The sequence below is a fragment of the Bombus terrestris genome, chromosome 7 (genome assembly GCF_910591885.1).
Source record: "Bombus terrestris chromosome 7, iyBomTerr1.2, whole genome shotgun sequence".
NCBI lineage: Eukaryota > Metazoa > Arthropoda > Insecta > Hymenoptera > Apidae > Bombus > Bombus terrestris.
Window position 1 is genome coordinate 19798457 of NC_063275.1, and position 21542 is coordinate 19819998.

The 21542-nt window shown below is 31.7% G+C and overlaps 1 protein-coding gene across 4 annotated transcripts in view; it reads left to right on the forward strand.

Annotated features, from left to right (window-relative positions):
• Positions 1-21542, forward strand: part of LOC100646539 (class A basic helix-loop-helix protein 15) — a 288728-nt gene that overhangs the window by 68141 nt on the left and 199045 nt on the right. For 3 of the 4 annotated variants that reach the window (XM_048407754.1, XM_012310572.3, XM_048407755.1), the window contains one exon: positions 4196-4236. The exons of the other annotated variant lie outside the window; for it this stretch is intronic. The gene's annotated coding sequence lies outside the window, so the exon portion shown is untranslated. The remainder of the gene's footprint in view (positions 1-4195; positions 4237-21542) is intronic. 4 annotated transcript variants of the gene reach the window in all.

Genomic DNA, 21542 nt, shown 5'->3' on the forward strand with positions numbered 1-21542 from the left:
GTATAAAAATAAAACGATCATATACATAAGCAAAAATAATAAATTTATATACAACATACTATTTATTACCTAATTTTAATAGAATGAACTTTTCTTTCTACGACGATCTTGTTCGATATTTATTGTTTACTCCAAATTTAATGCTTCAGTATATATTTCATTGTAACAATTAGGCTACTAATATTTATGCAAAAATATCTAAGATATCGAAATTAAAGTACTATATTGAAAATTTTATTTAGATTTTATTTCTCGTATTATTTAAAAATAAAAATTGTATTTACTCATAAAAATATGAAATTGTATGCACATCACATACGGGAACATAACAATTTTAGCACAAAACGAATTCTTCAATCGAAATAACATTTTGGATAGAACGACATTCTCTGCAATAAAGTTTGTTAATTGAACTGATTGAAGGTTAAGACAACGTCACTAAGACAATCATGGCAGTATTAACATCTTTGTTTCTTTATTCCACGAGGAAGTGGGAAAAATGATCTGCAAGTGTTCTAAAGATTATCTTCAAAATGAACAAAAAAGAATCAACCTTCAACGATGTAACTGCGTTACTTGTTCAGTTCACAAGGCCACTGTACCTTTTTCCATACCATTGATAGGAAGCAAGAAAAATCGAGACTCATCGATCGACATACGCAAGAAACGACCTTGCTCATTGTGCACTTGTTAATACACAACAGCTGTGTACTCATCCTGTGTTTGATCACATGAAAACAAGTACAATCTTTCAAAGTTTTATTGGATTCTCCTTGTCCAAATCCGAATAGTAAATATAAAGACATTTTTATCCATAAAAATTATGTAGATTGTATCATAAGTCAATGTTATACAACGATGGATATTTAGATTTGTTGACACTAATTAGCCATGTGTATTATCAAGCAAATTAATTTGTATTATATTTCGAACACTTTATTATGAATCTATTTTAGTAGATACTATGCTCAAAATTAACAAGTTTCCCTATTTTAATAAGACGACTATACTGACAAAATAACGTTTTATGTAAAAATATTAAAGTTCAACTGTAATAAAAGATTATAGAAAGAAATTCTATAAAGAGAAATTTCCTTAGAAAACTAGGCTTCGATCATAAATATTCAGTGTGTGTTTTAATAATAACTTCTCTTACATAAAAATTTCAATGTAAAATCATTGAATAAAAGGGATTAACCTTTTATATTAAATTATAAATTACGAAATGGGGACGAAGGTTAATTATTTTCATATTAATTAAAAATTAGAATATTGTAAATACAACTTAGATACTCATTTAATTATGTTTACTGTGTCCAAGATACCATCACATTTCTGTCATTCTTATTTTTCTAATACGATGAAATCAAGCGACCACTAAGGTTGGAAACACTTTATTGCAAGCTGTAAACGTTTCAGAAAACAATATCAAGCGACTATTATTTGATTATCAAGACAGAAGGTCGATATCTTGTTGGTTGAAGTGGTCTTGGTATTGGTATGAAGGCCACCTTTGTAATTCCTTAATGAAACAATGGTATATCTTTTTCATCGAGTATCAATAGTATTTTATAGCGAAATTTACGAGCAGCAAGTTGGCCTGTCGATTCACTGGACACGTGCCAATCTCCATTCGGTTACAACATAAAATCATTTTATCGGATTACTAAGCATGTTGCACACATATGCTAAAAACATTTATAATAACATTGTTACCTTGTAAATGGATAAAAAAGCTAACAAAAAATTATTCATTCAATTTTTGAATCGTGATAATTTCTTTTTCTCATTATGAAAAAGATAATAGAGGCAACAAGTTATAATCATTTGGAAAGTAGGTAAGACATACTCTTCTGAATATGCTGAAATTTTGTCATTATAAGTTACGTATAGACAATGTTAGAAAGATGTATAATAAAAATGTCAGAATCCTATTATTAACTATCGCGAATAAGAAGAATGATTGCTGTGAAAGATGTTGAAACCATAAATTTAACATCTACGGCTCAAAAACATCATCCTCTATTTCGCTTGTGATAATTTTGTAAACCACAAATGGATAAAAATAATTTAAAATAAATTGCTCTTAAACATGAAAACATATTAGTAACATGTTATTAACATCTATATACATATATGTTTGTGTAACTAATATTAATTAAATTGCAGTTAAGAATTAACAAAAATGTGCTTATCACACTTTTCATATGTCGTCTTGAAATGCAACTCGTATTTTTTACATTTCAATTATAATCACGAATACCATTAAACGTTAGAAGGTAAAGGGTTATGAAACGATCGCGTATATCGGTTTCCGTCCTCAAGTTGAACATCTCAATCCGGTGGAGTCGAGTGGGTACGGGTCGTTAAGCTTTCGTATCGAATTCAACATTCGTTGGCCGTTATCCGATAATGATTAATTAAAACGTCCGATCGCCGACGGTGTTGAATTTCCGGAGTTTCCTTGGCTGCTGCTGCTGTATCGTACCGTAGCGCGGGAACGTTCAAGGACGAGCCAGGTGAAAGCGTTTTGCGTTTTTCCTTGTACACCGTCGCACATTGCAGCGTGCAGTGGACAAAAATCGAAATAGTCATTGTTCTATTTTAATCTTATTATTCGATGATATTATCAGTTTGCAAGCAAATTATATAAACGTAAACGATAATTTCCCCCAAAATTGTTAAATAAAAATCGTCTGTACGTCAAAATCTAATAACTTGAAAATTAGTTCATTCAATCATTATACGTCTTTGTACTTTAATTGTTGTTAAATAGTGTTTGTTACACCTTAAATGTGGAGAATTTGTACAAAGATACGTATAATTTTAGTTTACAATCGAAAAATTTCTTTCTTTCTTCAACGAGTAATGTAACAAGGGCGGTTCAAACTATCCTGTTATTTTGATCGTTCATTGCTGAAACTTCTTTCTGCTACAGATTGCTATAGTTGATATTCTTTATTTCTTTTTTTTTTTTTTTTTTTTGTCAAATCTAATCTTTTTGTCAAATTTAATGGACAAATGAATCTCTGATTATACTTGTTCCGAGAAAAATTTAAAGATTACAAAAATTCTCCGTTCTTTACTAGATGTCAGCACAATATGTGACGAAATGGGAGGAAGGATAAATGATTTCCGCATAACACTTACGAAAAAATGACAAGATCGTTTCCGGAATCGGCACTACATTTACTTAAACGTCACCGTGTGTGATTGGACAAAGAAATAAATATTCATGATATTTAAACTGAGTCAGAGAGTGAGGAAAATACTAACAAAGATTTGATGAATAGTCTCTTACGTCTGATACCCTGTTATCAAGTTTCAGGAAAACTGCACGTTATATGCATTTTTTTTTTTTTTTTATCTTTATCCTGAATGCTCATTCAAATGCCGCACTGTAAAACGTAAGAACATGAAAACGTGCCTGCAAACGTGCGAACGTGACCTGTAAACGTGCGAACGTTGCCTGCGAACGTACGAACGTGATCTGCGAACGTGGCCCGCGAATTTTGATTTTTCTCCTGAATTGTCACATTGTGCTCCGCGGCGAAATCCTTCTCGTACAGATTACATGCTCGCTGCGCATAAAATCACCGTTCATCGATAAACTCAAATAGCAAAAAAAAAAAAAAAGAAGAGAAACTGCTGGAGAAACGACAGCCACCCAATATTCGTTTATTAATACACTATGGAAGTTTATGCATATTCATGTTCTTACGAAGGCAACTAAACAAATGAAAGCAATGCGCAGATTTGCTTCATGCACCGAATATTATAACGAGTACTAGACTTTGAATATTTTGTACGTTTTTGTTTATTTGCATTTCTATATTTAAAAACTTTTCATAAATATACATAGATATCCGCAGTTTGTGAGAAAGAACAGGAGATAGGTTTATGAAGAAAATTATTGTAAACTGAACATAAATAACTGTTTATGTGTGAAAAATATTTATTTACGTTACGTTAAAGCAATTAATTATCAATTTACTGGATATAATAAATTTTTCTATTTAGAAATTCCCTGTTTCTTTCTCTTATATGAATTATGCCATATTTGTATAATAGTAATATTTATCTAATAAATCTTAATATTTAAGCTATATATATATATATGGATTCTATGATATATAAATATATATGTATATATTAAATAACCAACACTTATACAAATTGTCACTATTTGTTGTAGGAAGTAGGAGCTAATGTGACAGACGCTGATAATCCCCTTTAGTGAGTGAAAATATTTAACATTCTTTGACGTAATGGATGCTTCATGTTCGCTTTTGTGAACAAGTACGTCTTACGTAAAGTTGTGCTCGATATTTGCTTGTTGCTGCTAATTTGCATCTCATTTATTCGACTATATTCGATAATTTTCTCTTTTACGAACATTAAAACGTAAAATTTAAACATATGCTTACGCGCGCACATTTTGTTTCACAATGTTTGCCAGACACGTTCACGTGAATGTAAAAAGACAGAAGACTATTAAGTATAGAACGTCGTAAGTTTTGCATATTAATTGTATTGATGTTTAACACTCTAGCGCTTGTTTGATAAACTCGTAAATTTTATGCCACATGTCGTTTGTCGCGTGAGATAATAGCTGACATTGAATTGGAAACAAACGAGTGAGTTGTAGTGTGAACTGAAAAACGTGGTTGAAGTTCAACTTTTGGTTCCAGTTTAACCAAATTTGTATTGGAGTTATAAATTTAGTGACCGTTGATTAATTTTATTCGCACGCATTGGCAAGGCAATTATTTTAATAATTAAGCATTTTAATGGGCTAAATGTGAATTAACGGCGAGAATAATGATTTTTAGAAATGAGTTATGTAATTTGGAAATTTTGAATAATTTTTTTTTTTTACGAAATTGATTCACAAACGAGAAATAGTTGAATTATAGCACATTCGTTTCGTTTCATTTCATTCTAATTAAATTGCCTTGACTATGTCAATATATTACTTTTGCACCTCTTATGTATACTAAATTATTTTCTTATACAATATCCGTGAACGCATATAGTCCAAGTGTCCTAATTTCACAGTATTAAAGTGAAATTTCAACTACGTTTCGTAAGTGTTTATATTTTCATATATTAATTAAAAACTGAATTCAAAATCCAAGTCAAACAATAAATTATGTTTTGTCGTTGATTCACTCGATGAATGTACCATTTCGTAGTATACTCGATCTACGCTAATAAATCAAACTTTCGAATCAAATATTTCTCATAGAACTTTTAATATATATTTCATCATAAATCTTTTCCATCATACTGTTCTAATTTCAATAAAAATTCATGAATACTAAATATTATGAGTATCGCGTATAGTCTCTTCATTTATGACAGTACCGTGACAGCTTATTCGAAAAAATTGTTAAATTCTCTCAATTAATATTCACAGCTATTATCTACCCGAAGAATATTAAAATGGAGCCATTTATCACATAAAATGATCGATGTTTTATATAACGTGACTTTGACGTTAACTGCCTAATTCTAGATATCTTCAAATTTTCTCCAGTGCTAATGAAAATTCAAAATGTTTCGTAATATACGTAACATATTCATAAGGGGTGTCTGCAACTGCTCTAATACCTTCCCGAGCTCGTATACATCATGATCACGAGTCAATTCGCGACCGATAATCACGCGGTCGCGGTTTGCGAGATCCCATGAACGTGTACACGTAAGCCAGAATGAAAATAAATGGCGTGCAACGGTACGAGTAATCGTAAGTTGGTCGAATTACTCGCGAAATCATCTCGATTGACTTATTCGCCCCGCGAAAGCAAAGTCACGAGTCGATTGTAAACATCGGTTAAGCGTCGTTAAACGACGTTGCCACAAGCCTTCGATCGATGATCGTTTACCAACTGCACGCCGAAAAGTCGCCGTTAATTCGAGACAATTTCACGGAGGGACAGGTCCATTTGATCGCCTCTCGAAGCTGTGTATTGCCTCAGGATCGACTCGAAGGACCGGAATCCGGAATCGATTATCCGCGGAGCCTGCAGCCGCACTTGTGCAATGAGATATCGCGCACGTGTCTGTGAAAGTCGCGTTGCTGATAGACGTGAAATAGTGGTGCACGGCTTATGGAAAAAATTCGAAACGAAAGTGCCGACTTGTTGAATACAAAATGAGGGAACGCATGGATGGAAACGAAAGCTGGGGTGGTGGAAGAATGGATTCGGGGAGATACCGCGTGAAAAAGTGACAGATAGAATTATTAATTTTTAGAATTATTAATTCGGGATTGATTGATCGCTCGTCGGTTAATGTTGAGGTACGATTCAGAAGTATATATGAATTTTAAGTATTTAATTTTGAGTATGAATATTAAGTAATTGGGGTAATTTTGTTTTTGAGAGAAATAAAAAAGTATTCGAATAACATGAATATTGCGAATATCCGAATTATCTGAACGTGAATTTGAACAACGAAACGAAGCAGTGGGAAGAATCAGTGAACTGTTAAATGAACCATCTCCTGGTGGATAAAAATAAATGCAGTTTTAGAAAATATCAGCGTTAACAAGTTTTCTCGTATAATAGCAACAAATTTAGCAATGAAACAAGTGAAGCTCTATAAATGAATTTCACAAGTTATAAGAGAATTGATTATCCTATTTGGTGTAAAATTATGAAATTATAAAAGAGGAGTCTATAACTTGTAACTTACCGATTCACTAATATGCTTAATCGATAAATTAGAAATATATCGACACAAACATATCGAAAAATTAAAAAGTAACGTGCAAGAGTATCCAGGGTCTCTGATTCAACACTTCAACATTGTCCACTAACGTTCCAGAAACACGAACATACCGGAAGAGCAAAGATATTTTCCGAGAATCAATTTAGACCACAACAAAGCAGCGAAATAACGCAAGCAATGGTTAAAGAACAGAGCAGCGATTCGAAAGATAAAGTTAATAGCGAGAATGGTGCGATCGCATGTTGTCGTTCAGTCGAACGACCGGCAGCGTGTCTCGATTTCTCGTTGTCTTGTGGGACAGTCCCGTAAATCGAAATCTAGTGACGTTCTAGATCGGTAATTACAGCGTCCAAAGCAAATAGAAGTCGCTTATCTGTCGCGTTCCGCGTATCGCACAGATTATCGTCGCGATCCCACGATCATTCGAAGAGCAGATTAGTCGTACGGTTTTGTCTTTTAATTGCAGAAATCGGGGCCGTCACGCGACTCTTTCAATTCATGTCAACGCATCTGTTTCGCGAACATGTGTACGGTATACAGGGTGATCTACTTTAATGCTAGTAGATATAATATAATCTTTTAACCTACCAGTTTATCTGTATTGTTTTGTCAATGTAGAATATGAACATGTGTGATGAAAATTGTTTTTTATTAAATACAAACTAAAATGGATACTCAATTGATCGAGTAGCGACCTTTTTTTGTTATGACTACATTACGGATTTGTATGTATGTATAGTTTATAAAGTTCTGTATATTATCTGCACGTAATGCACACGATACCTATATGAAAATATATAAAATATCCAGAGTGAAATAAGTATTATAATATTTAGTAAGAATCAATCTCTGATTAGGTTTCATTTTGCTATTTATATTAACAAAAATATGAATTCGTATGAAAATCCATAATCTAATAATAATCAAATAATCAATGCATATAAAACAGAATATTTTCATTAAAAAAAAAACATACATTAAGAATAAGTATTTAAAAAGATAATTGAATTGAGTTGCTACAATATGAGGAGGCTACACCACTTCCCAGTAGTTCAAGTAAACCAACAGAAACCAACTTAAAATCAATTAAAATCAAATTGCTTTTACGAACGTGCTAAAAATTCATAGTCCACTAATATTCGTAGTAGTAAACCTTTGCACTTTTCAATGTGAAACCTATAACTCACTTTCTTTTCTAATAAATACAATTTACACATTGGAGTTATCTCCTTATCGCTGCAAACCCTTTAATTGCAACTGAATATTTAATTGTCTGAATATAACCGTAGTGTTCACCAAAAAATATTTTGTGATTCTTTTGGATTAAGAATTCACGATTTTGAGTATCCTTTGGACTAATTATAGTTTAATTTTTTCAAAATTCTCGATATCAGATTGTTTCTAAATAATAGTTTCCCTATATTTAGAAGAAAGAAGATAGACATTTATTTCTTCTTAACATTAAATTATTAGAAATGATACGAAGAATACGCTTGATCAATCTTTAACTTATATCAAGGAGATGTATATTATAGTTCAAAAATTTGTGGTTCTTTTTAATATTTATGATTTATGAAAGAAATAAAAATAAACTTATTAATTTTTATCGAAGAAATTAATTTATATACTTAAACTAAGCAGGTCACAAGTATATTTATTTCTTTATTTAGTCCTGACTTTTATATCGTATAGTACGTCTTGGTCCCTGGACATATATGTATATGTATATGTATATGCATGTGAATGGGCGGCATAATTTAGCTAAAAAAAACTGCATCGTCAAAGTGACGTTAGAAGATTACAAATTCACGGTAATATTCAATTAAGTTTGATTTGCACAAAATGTACATTTTTGTCATTAAATCATAAAATAAAATTGTATTGACCTACGTAGGCTAATGAAGATTGATACAATATTGAGAAAATGTCACGCCAAACATTCTTATATTATGCAGTAGACAATTCTAATTATCCTTGTCATTTATAATTCTTGGTATATTTATTATACAACTTTGGTAACGCTTATATAATTTCCCTTCAATTTCTAAAATTACACTGTTGAATATAAAAAACGAAAAAACATAGAGAACACGGAATATTCTTACCACATGGAATGAGGTACAAGAAGCATGTTTAATGTTTCATAACTTCTTCAATCATCAACTTTTTATCAATGTCGATCTTAAAGAACTATATTTCATGCTGAGCGATGAGTATGCTTTTTAACGTTACGGAAATAGATATCGTAAAAAATGAATTTTCAATGAATATTTATCATTTTTATCTTTTCGAAAATGATACATTTTCATGTTTCAAAAATACATTGTTTTTTAAATTATTCAAAACTAATATTTCTAGAAAAAAAATATTAACTTCTGAAACCTACAGTTTACAAAAATATTTATCATGTAACATTCGAAATACATATTTTGCAGACTAGATAAAAATAACAAATAATTGTTGAAAAGACTATTTTTATTTCAATTATATTATTTATCTTACTGAATACGAATACTGAATACAGATACCTGTTGCAAGATTTTTCCAATACATATAAATGTTTAACCTTCGTATATCGGAAATAATTTTCCATATATTTCTACGCAAAAAACGTGGTCGAAGATCTCAAAGAACTTATTAACATAGCAGTATAAGGATATCTTATACATTCTTCCACATTCTTGAATTTATCTTAAAATGACAATAAAAAATATATAAAGTATATATTTCCTCTCAAAAAAATTATATTAATATCGAAATGTTTGTATGTAATAACGAATAACGATTAAAAGATCCCCGTTAAGTTTCATTCGGAATATCAGACGACTTTCGTACAGAAAAATTCTTGCATTTTCATTTCTCATATTGAGATGATTTTTACCTAAAAAATTTTCGTTCGAAAATAAGTTCTACGTATGAATATAATTTATCTGTAAACGAAATTTATTACGCAACAACATCGTTTCACAAGATCAAATCGATCAGCTAGTCAAATCAGCAGTTTCTCTATCTGAAGCGTGTTAGATGTTTTAACCAACCTAACGTCTTAAATGATAGCCATAAAGGACCACCCTGTATACGCAGAATCCATTTCGAAACGCGAGCCAATAACGAGACTTTTTGCTACGTTAGACATGAGAGATCAGCTCGTCGTCTGACCGAACATCGATCGTTACGAAATTACATTAATCAGAGTCGTTTCGCGTTGTCGGTCGTTAATTGCTCGGAAGAGTCCATCGTATAGAGCGTGCGAATCCGAAGCTCGATACGAAACCTTTCATTAGGAATTACTTTCCTGTCCTTCGTACCCTGAATTGTGTCGATAGATCGATACGAATTTTCTCACCGTAACTCGCGAACGTCAACGAGCATTCAGAGCCAATTATGTCGAGATCTGCTCGTATCTAATAAAAGTACCTAACATCTACCACTTTTTTTTACTTTAAACGCAATTTACGTTTGTGTAGAGTCAAATTAGACGTATAAATATAAATAAGGGAATTTTATTTATTTGAAATTTCACTTATACCATTCAGTATATTTATATTTCCCAGATTACTTAATATCCTCTATGATCTTGAGTTATTTATTTTATGAAACGAATAAATTACTTTCGATTTTGATTAGTTTGCCAGTATTTGGTATTCTAATCCGTACATTGAAAGGAGAAAGCTAGTAATTCGTTACTTTGCCACTAAATTTAAAACATACGATAGAACTCATAGAAGAAAATATTATAAGATATAATAAACTCGTATATAAAACGCTCATAGGTATTTTATATATTGAAAAGAGATTATTATTCGTTAAAGGTAATTCATGAATGTAAAAAAAGTGTTACATAAATCAAAGAAGCGCCAACTATTATTTATTTATATATCGTAAAAATATTTCGAGGTATAAAATGAATACATCGTTATCATAGCATGAATCAGCAAAGTATAAGATCTTCTGCAGCAAAAAACCTAAACGATACAAAATATACGTAAGAAACATTGAAGAAAATACATCGTGTTCCTCGATGTTAAGGATTCCTTAAATTTATGGTAACACACGCTTTAGCGGTGTCGATGACTTTCGTCGTTACAGCAGACACGGCGAAGTCGTACATTGTGGTTCACCATAAATGATTGCTCGTCATTAGCGATCGTGTTCCCGACCATCCAACATTATCGCGCCACGCACCAAACAAAAACGAGGCACTATTCGTTTCTCTGTGATTCCCGTTCTCGATGTTTTTACTCCATTAAACGTGAAATCTCTCCAACCGTGTAAATTAATGAGTTTCTTGCCGGTGAATTACTCACGAGATACCATGTACATGGAAGATTTCTCATGAAGAGGATTACAAGCATATATTTGTAAATTTTGTGGAATATTAATCCCTTTAACGAAATGTAGTAGACTGATGGATCAAAGGATGTTTAAAAGGTAAACAGCGTGGAAGAGGACTGTAATTTTACAATATGATCGTGATAGTAAAAAATACGAAGGTTCATAAAATTATATTTTAGGGTAGATCATCTGCATAAGTACTTATCAATTTTTCATTCTCTTTTATCTGACATTATGTTATTTCATTTGTTAAATTGTTGTTTATACGAAGCGTTATAAAAAGATGGAGCAGTTTTTGAAATTTCTAACAGGGAAATATTTTAGGTGTTAGATGTTGATATAATTGCTGTATTTAAGAGTCACTGAATTTTGCCAATGATCAAATTCTTTGATCATTTTTAACATAAAATGATTAAAAATTTTGCTTGCTTGTATCAGTTTATTTTTATTATATAATAAATATAATAAATATTTTCATATAATAAATATAGAAATTTCACATAGGAATATAGAGAAATTTATGAATTATGTAAATGGTAAAATTTATATATCGAAACTCTGAAACTCTACAGAAATATCGTGAATTTTCAGCATTAATAAATTTTTTTAACGAGCATAGCCATCGTTAAAAATTATATTCATACGCTATAAATTAAATGTATGGATATTTTGCCCGCACTTGTAATTCACATGATAAATCTATATTTTACGAGCATAAAATAATTTCTAGAACGGCGAAACAAAAGCTAATTGTTATTGATTCGAGTTTAAACAATATAATCTTACTTATTCGTTCCTTAGAATTTATAATCTAATAATATAGGAAAATAATGTATTATAATTTACGATGCGTTAACAATGTCTGATATATTAAAAATTATAGTTAACAATGTACCGTAATTGTATGTAATTTGTTTGATAATTTACACAGAATGTGCAGTTGTGTTGAAAAATAATCTCTATACGAAGATTCCAATTGGCTCAATGAAAAAGAAAGCTTGTATTGCACAGAAATGTATGATATTTAAGAAACGCGTTCGTATCTTCTATCTCAATCCGAAATATATCCCTTTCTCTATCTTCTATCTCTTTCGGTAACGTCGCGCAAAGTGTTAGGAAAATATGTAGCATCGTAAAGATGAAAGATAAAATTCAACTGGCGCGGATTGAAAGTCGAACGAAACAAATTTACTACGCGAGTTTACGATCGAGCGAATCGTACCTACGTATACGATCTTTATCGTCCATTGCTGTAAACGTTAGGAGGATGTGCAGGGAGAATTCGGGGGAAAAAAATATACGTAAACACGCGGAGAAAGTTGGAACGGGAAAATGTTCCGCTCAATTATCCTTTAAACGGCACGTTTAGTAGTTAATCTGATTCTTTTTTGTTCCCTTGTTCGAAACTTTCAGCCTCGAGGAAAATGATCGTCGTATAGCGATAATAATGGGATAATAATATGTACATATACACATATGTATATATGTATATATGTATATACATATTTCGTTGTCGGTACGAAGACTTTAATTCCATGGGAACTGACAGGCACCCGAGTTTCCAGGTGTTAGATCTCTGGTTTCACTTGATTTATAAACGCGATTGTGGCATTAATATTTATACGCTCAGGCATTGTTGTTATCATTAATGCAACATTGGATCACAACAGAATCTTGAGAAGAACAGAGATTCTCTCACGCTCAAGTTGAAGATAAATAGATGAATTTGACAAGTTAAGAGATATGTTTTTCAATAAATTGGAATTTAGCAAAAATTAACCAATAGAGTTTAATAATACTCGATAATACTAAAATTTCTATCATTGTAAACTGTTAATTGATTTTTAACGTTTGAATGTTTTATGCATAAAACTGTTTAGCAACAATAACGAAATGTACAGAATTTAAATCTTGTTGATGTAAATAATTCGTTTATACTGTACGAATATTTGCAAATTAATCGATATGTATTGGAATATTCTTAGGATTGTTTTGCAGTGTCTATATCTCTTTCCTAATACTTCTTCGAAGTATAAGAAACGAGGTTCCCAGAACGGTTGGAATGCGACCGTGAAACAGTTCACACATTCTGGATTGTAAATTTTGATCGTGAGAAGTTGATCCCGCGTGCTTGACTCTTGGAGAGTGAATCGTCAATATAATTCTATAGAAATCATTTAAAATGTGTTTCTATGTTTCTAGAGTTCCAATGAAACAATTCAAGTTAGTAACACGTCTACATGAAATATTCATCTTGTAGTATATTTTCCGTATATTAAAAAAATTGTTACCATGTATGTCATATAACTCGTGTCCATTTATTAAATAATGCACTGTTAGTTATACATCATCAACAAATTTTCGAATTTTCCTTTGAACTTTGAAAAGATTGATTATTACAATGTCATATTATACTTTTTATTACTTTTACGCTTCATAGCACGTTTTTTCAATTTTATTAAATATTTTTAGGAAACATTAACATCTAACAAATACATCTAACAAATATTTATGATATCTTCTGTTGAAGATCCAATTCGAAGATTACGAAAAAAAAAAAAAATTATTTAAAATAATTCTCTATCTCCTTTAAGAACTTTAATAATTCTTTTTAATTTATATTAATTATTTATTTATTTATTTTAATTAATATTTTAAAATGTTAACATTTCCTAAAATATTTAATAAAATTCAAAAAACATGCTATGAAGCGTAAAACTTTCAACTCAACGATTAAAAAAAGAATACCATTCATAAACTGTTAATAAAACAACCCACAAAACTGTAAACTTCGGTACACAAGATTCATGTACCTACTCCAAATGATAATTCCAAAGGATATCGCTAACCGTTTGTACAAACGTAACAGAAGATTGGACAAGAAAGAGAGAAGAAAAAGGGGATGTAATGGGTAAGTTGTTTGGTCGTGAAACCCGGATGCCAAACCGTAACACCATAATCACCGCTCGCCGTAGTTTCACCGTTAATGACGTTGGCGCGCGTTTGTAACGGGCGCTTCATCGCGATGGAGGCCAGTGGAGTTGCGTCTATTCATCCCGGAGGATTAGCCCGTGCCACGGGTTACAGGTACTGATCGATGCCAACGTTAATTGCACGCAAACGTAACGTACGCGCGCGCTGTTATGTAAATGCGGCACGTATTCGCCAAGCCGAACTGTATTTCCGTTAAATCGAGGCAATCTTCCAAGCCTGTTACAATATCGACAGCAATAAATTGTTGGCCGACTTGCTATTTCTGGGGCTGAATATCGTTTAGCCAATTAACTGGCTGCTGATTCGCTTTTTATCTCTGTTTCTTTCGGGAAAGTGTTCGACTTCCTTTTTCATTCTCATTTTCTCTCATTTTGCTTTCTAATTTCCACGCGTTTTGAACAAAAAAAAAAATCCTATTTTCCGGTAACATAGTCAAGTTTTCTTAGATTAATGGTAAACCGATACCGGTTAGACGAGCTTCTGGTGGTCTCGTATCATTTTTACGTTTTTTAGACTTCTTTTAGGAAATACTTGCCTTAATAGGCGGTTTAGTAAATGATAACACGATACGGAATAATGTCATTCATTTATCAGAGAGATCGCGTTGGTGTATTTAACAGTGAATTTCCTTTTACTTGCGTGGTTTTTATTTGTCGCGTTGATCTATTCGCGTTGTAAAAGGAGTGCTCGTAGATTTTCTGTGAAATTACGTAGGATGTATAGATTCCTGGAGGTTTCGAAGTTTCGCGGTTGGAATGTACACTGATGGTGTTTGAGATTGATTATGGCTGATCGAGCATGTATGTGTTACACGCATGCGAGATTGATCGCTGGTAATCGGGACTGTTGACATAGTTGGTGTTGAAATTTGCGGAGTGGAACGCTAATATAGAAATTTTCTTCAATATAGCAAAGACGAGCTAATAATTGTAGAAATTCATTTTAATGTTTCATTAACATATACATTTTAGTTTCATAATATCAACATTTTCATAACTTTGACTACGTTTATCAAATAATAATTTCGACCTTTAGTTTGTTGAAATCCATCATCAAATTGAAGGAAAATTACATTTGAGAACATACTTTTTATTCAAACGAAAGGGAATAGATCTTAACAAATTCATTTAATATATTTGTAGAAATCAAATAGGCTGTACCTATTGTTTTTCTAATTAAATTCTTATTATGTTACATTAGATTATTTTAATCAAAATAATGAACCAAACTTCATGCATAACAATTTAACAGGACATTTATTATCTCTTAGAAAAAAAATGTTATAAATACTAATATTCGATTGTGACGAGGTTAAAGTAACATTTAAGTGCACAACAATTGTCAGAAATTTGTTCACAACTAAGAAAATCATTATGATTTTTATGTCTAACGACAATGACCTTTTTAAGAACATTCGTTCATTAACTAAACTGAAGTTTACTTTAAGTAGCAAACTGAATTCCAGTTATAAATATTTTAATTTTATATTATTAAATAGGTTTTGAAGATATTAAGTGAAATTCATGTTATATTTAAAATTTAAACGTCTTCAATGTATCTTTGTATCAACACTAATATATCTATTGAAGCCTAAATTCAGTAATCTTGCAGAAATATTATACAATTTGTTTTTTTCTCTTTTTTCTTCTAATTTAACGGAATTAACGAGCAATGATCATCAACTTTTTATTATTATTGTCATTTGCGTTTCTTCACTCAAAGGATTTCTCTCTAATTAGAATTAATTATTATTATTACTATATGTGTTTCTTCACTCAAAGAATATCTCTCTGGTTTAGGTTAATATATAAGGACTACATCAAATTCGTATTAATGTGATTATTATATAAATGTTCGTAATATCGTTGATGTATTTAGTATTACTTCTATCAATCTAATTATTATTATTATTATTATTATTATTACTTATATCTTAACTTAATAGTAGTATTAAAATTCTGAAAATATGAAAAAATACGAAGCGTGTCTGTGTGTGTGTTATTTCGCAGCTGTTACAATTTTCAAGTTAAATGAAGTCGATATTAAGTAACTACATCCACAACTTTCGACGCAATTTATTTTACTACAACTAAAAGCGTCTCAATCGACTTACATAAAAAATCAAATGAAACCTCAACTCAACTTTATGAATACAATTTATCTCGTGTCACGGCAACAGACAACAAAAAGCTATCTGTAATAAAAGCTAAAAATGACGCGACAGTGACATCAATATGATTCGATATCATCCATATGATCGTTGTTTTCAATGTTCTGTGCCAATCACGTCACGATTTTATCGCATTCACGATTCATCGGAATAATAGAATTATGAATGGGGAAGTCGTCGCGCTATGAGCATGGACGTATAAGATAATTGCGACTGGTTGCTAATTGGACGGTGCTCGCGTAAGCGTCGCTTGTTTAATTGTCGCGATGATTTACGAGACTCGTCGCCGGTTAATTGCGCGTTCTCGTGTCTCGAGCACCGATGAAAAGTGAAAACTCGGCATGTTTTTCCATCTCGTAAAACGCGTGCAGCGATACCGACGACGACGTGATTGATGGAAATCCTTCGTGCCGTCTCGTTCGTTTGGAAAAGTTGCGACGAACGCTTACGATCCGCGAACCAGGTGAAAACGTTGTACAGCTATAATGGATAGTCAAGCCTGGCAGGAAGCCTTGCAGCTGTTAATTGGAATTTAAATTGGAGTTTTGAAAGTGTACACAATGGGAAACAGCGATAAATATATTTAATTACATTCCGGGTTTCTTGAGATGCGCTGTGCATTTAGAGAATGCTTGTATGTAAACACTGCTAGCCAATAGTCTACATAGGGTGTCCTAAACTGAAACCGCCAAACTGCAGAGGTTTAATCCACAAGCGAAAAGAAAGGAAAAAACGTTACGTAAAGTTTGTCAATAAACGACGCATTTTCCATTACAACGGACAAAAGGTGACTGTATTTTTGTATCAGCGTAGTTACATATTTCTTATCGTGTGGTAGCAATTCCTTGTCGTTGATAGTTATGATAATAATGGAATGAAAAATGATTACCTAGTATTTTTTAATTCTTCATTTCGAAACGTTGTCCTTGTGCTCGGATACAAGCTTGACATCGATGAACAATGGAAATAATATTTCGCAGTTTCTGAAAATTTCGTTGAGTTTCAGGAACTGCATTTTTTATTCGTTGCACTAGTTTGTCATGGGACCACACTTTTGTAGAATAAACCTTTTATTTTATAGTTCCCAGTAAGCAAAAAATCATGGAAGCTAAACAGCTGGTCCACTACGATCTTTCCATCTTTTAAATGTGTTTCGCACGAAGAAATAGTGTAACGAATAAAATACGCAGGTTTTGAAACTCGACGATATTTTCAGGAACTGCGTAATATTATTATTTTCATTGTTTATCAATGTGAAGCATGTGTCCGAGCGCAAGGACGACGTTCTGAAATGCGGAATTAAAAATACTAGGTAATCATTTTTTATTCAATTATTATCATAACTATTAACGACGCGGAATTGCTACCACACGATTTAAAAAAACGTGCAACTACGCTGACACAATAATACAGTCAACTTTTATCTGCTGCAATGAAGAACACCTCGTTATCTGTTTCACACATACAATAATCGTTTACTCTGTAACAAAGCGTTTATTGACAAACTTTATGTAACATTCTTTTTTTCTTCTTTCTGTCTCTAAATTAGGTTTTTTGCAGCTTGACGTTTTAAGTTTGGGACACCGTGTATGGTATAAATAGTATATATAACGCGAACAGTAACAAGGACGCGTAAGGATATGTGACTATTTATTTATAAAAAATAAGAAATCTTATATTTACTTGTTGAATTTATATCGAGACGAAGGTGTAAATAATATAGAGGAAATTATTAAAAATATAAATGATAGAAATTCTATAAATTGCAATTAATATGTAAATTGATACAAGATTGGAAAATTAGTAACAAGTGCTACTATCATACAAGTACTACGTATCATATTATACATTACATATATTGCACATTATATATTTATTTCCTTTAAAACTAAAAATATCAAACGCTCCAAAATTATATGTTTAATACATTTTGCATGGCAGAGCAACATCGTAAAATGCTTATTACAAACGTTGTATTAAAATGTCGAGTAAGTTTTCAATGAAACTTCGTTTCACGGCGTTGCAATTAAACTAATTTAACCGAAATCCGTAACAGGACCGTAACACGAGGAGAGAATTCAGTGTCGCGATAATAACGTTAAATAATTGAGTTTGCGACACGGAAAGGGGTTAACTTTTATTATCACGCTTGTGGCGCGTAACGACTCGACTTTCAGAGAAAATAATTAGTCGAAACGGAGGCTAATTGAGCGTGGTTGGCGTAATTCGACGGTGATTTTCGTGGAAATGAATATGTAACGTAAGCTAGGCTGGTCAACGGCTTTGCGTATTGTTCGTTATACTGTGTAATTATGTGCAAATTTATGACTCACCGTGGACCTTGGCTTTAGGATAACGGATTTACCGTGCGTACCAGTAGCGCTCTGCGAAAAGAGAAGAAAAAAAGAAAAGAATAAGCACCTCGTATACATGTAAAAAATGTAAAACAGTTGGCGAGGTAACTGTAACGTGTGTAATTGCTGTTCGAAAGAGTTATGGTGTTATAGTGCTGTAGTTGGATAATTGTTCGAAATGTAACATTTAATATGATGAAATATGTATTTGCAACAGTGGTTCGAAATACGTAATTCTGAATAATTCAACGAGCTAAGAAATATGTAACTTGTTACTGTTATGTAGCACGTTTAATAGAAAAGAACCTTCTTGGGAAAAGTTCTTTCCAATTAAACAGATTATGTGTCTAACAGTTTTCTTTCTTTCAATATTATGATAAATTTTATGAAGTATTCAATGAAGAATCTAATAAAAAAGATAAAATAAATTGCATTGCGAAATATTGTATTTCGCTACAAGATGATTCACAGGGGACGATATTACGTAGTCTAATTTGTTTAAATTAATTCGAATATTTTATTGAATCGGTTTAAATATTTTTTTCTAACGTGTTTGATTAAAAAATTATGACATCTTTAAATTAGCGAAATCAGTTTAAAATATATTTTCAAGAATACCATCTTAAGTATCATTTTTGCAAACAAATTAAAGCACATATTTTCATACTATCTTTTGTGTGTTTTATATTTTTTACAGTTCTCTGTATCTTGCGCTAAATATTATATAAATACTAGTTAGGTGCATTTCTACTTACATAATAAATTTAGAAAGAAGTAGACCAAAATAAATTACTTTAATCTACATAATATTCCAAATTTCCTATAAAAATAATTTACAACATGTGACAGTAAGTATATTAATATATACAAATATCTGTTTAACTAAAACATGCTTTGTTCCAATTCCCCGTCCTTTCTGCATAATCTAGACACACCAGAAATATTCATATATCAACCAATTACATTTTTCATCACTTAAATTTTCATTGCACTTAATCGCTTACTAACCTGTTCCTTCAATCTTGATTAGAATTTAATGACTTGCATAGTATCTTTTAATCGACGAAACACGTACATGAAAACTGTATATCATAACGCATGAAAACAAACTTTTTTCATTAATTCCAGATTGTTCGAATAGCACGAACAAGGAACTCGATCTCGATCGCGGACATTTACGTAATTCTTCCATTAGCAGCACGGTGAGCATTTTTGCGGATAAGAACAATGATTTGCGCGAAGGTAGGCGAACAGCTGGAATTCTCTGCTGGCCTACAAAAAGTTCCTCTTAGAAATGCTTAATGGTGGCTCGCAAAGCATTTGTAGGAGTATCGAACGTTTTATACCAAAAATAAAAGAAAAAAAAAAAAGAAAAAGAAAAAACACTGTTGGACCTATATACGATGCGAAAAAACATGTGTCGATTTGTACGCGATGTACAAAATGTGTAGAAAACGAATTCCTGTTTCGTAGCTTTCACATTGAGTTTCAGAGATCTCCAGAATCGAAATAGCTGTTTAAAGGACTCGTTGTGCAGTTACTTGTTCCAGGAATATCAATCGACTGTGTAAAGTGTAAAACGTTGTATTGTTTGGTGGTTTGGCAAAGTTAAATTAGCTTTTGCAAAATAATTAGGTTGTGGTGACAGAAATTTATAGAACCAGGTGGTAGATTTACAAAATCTCGGTTACAGGAGCAAGAAGTGACATAGGTATTTCATTCGTGCAACGTACAAGTATTTTTGTTTAGTAACTGATAATACTAGCTAGTATTATTAGCGAAATTCTCGATCTGTAAGTTACTATAGTTGTTATACATATTAAATATTTTTGCATTATGATAACAAGTTCGATAATAAATTGAAATTCACAAATAAATTTTATGAATTATAAGTTACATATTTGATTGACCTATTCGACGTAAAATTGTAAAACAAAAATCTATAACCTACAACTCTTAGCTTATTATTTCATTGATAGATTATTTTGCAAAAGGACCCAGGCACCTAAGTAGCAGAATATCGCTAATGTATCTAGAAACAATTTGCAAAGTAATTTCCATTAAATTCGCTATTTTTTGATAATAAAACGTATCTGTAGTTTATAATCAAATAATAATCGGAAGCATTTTAATGAAGGAATATTTTCAGTTTATTTATGTAACACTACCAACTACGTAATACGAATTCATGAAGTGCATTGCAATTTACAATGTATAAGATTGGCAGGATATGAAAGATAACATCTCGTAGCAAAATAAATTAAAGATAACACAGTAGAAGATTCTCAAGCTTCCTTTTGAAACAATGTTTACGACAAAATTTAGTTGGTCTTAAAATTATCTAAGTATTTATAAAAGTATTGCTTAAACGACATTTAATACCAAACAGTCCTCATTGACTTTTTAAACATCTAGTATGGAACAATCATTATTTATCTCTTAATATATAACTTGCTTTGTATTCAATATAGAATTTATGATCTCCAAAATCAAAGTTTGATCTTCAAAATCAAACAATTCCCCCAATGATCTATTTAGAACGATATTTAGAAAAACCAAAAAAGACGCCAAAAGATTTCGTTGCAGAATAATCCTAATTCCATTCATGTCTTAAAAGTTTTTCTCTTAATAGGCAGGAACTGTTGCTTATAAACTTCGTAATGTATATGATTCATGTCTATGGGCTAGACAATGGGGCGCGATTGCTATTTTTAATGAATTGTTGATACTTGATCCAAGCCACACGAGAATTTTGCTGGTCTTCTCCCGTGGAATTTCGATGCCATTGATTTAGTAAGCCACGCAGGCTCCCGTGTCTGGTTCTGAATACAATTTCACGTCCGGCCGACGATTTTTGGACGGTCTGTCTGCCGGGGGTCAACGATCCGTTCCTTAATGCAAGAATGCTACCTGGCGCATTCGTAATTGCTGGTCGTATGATATAACACGCCGTT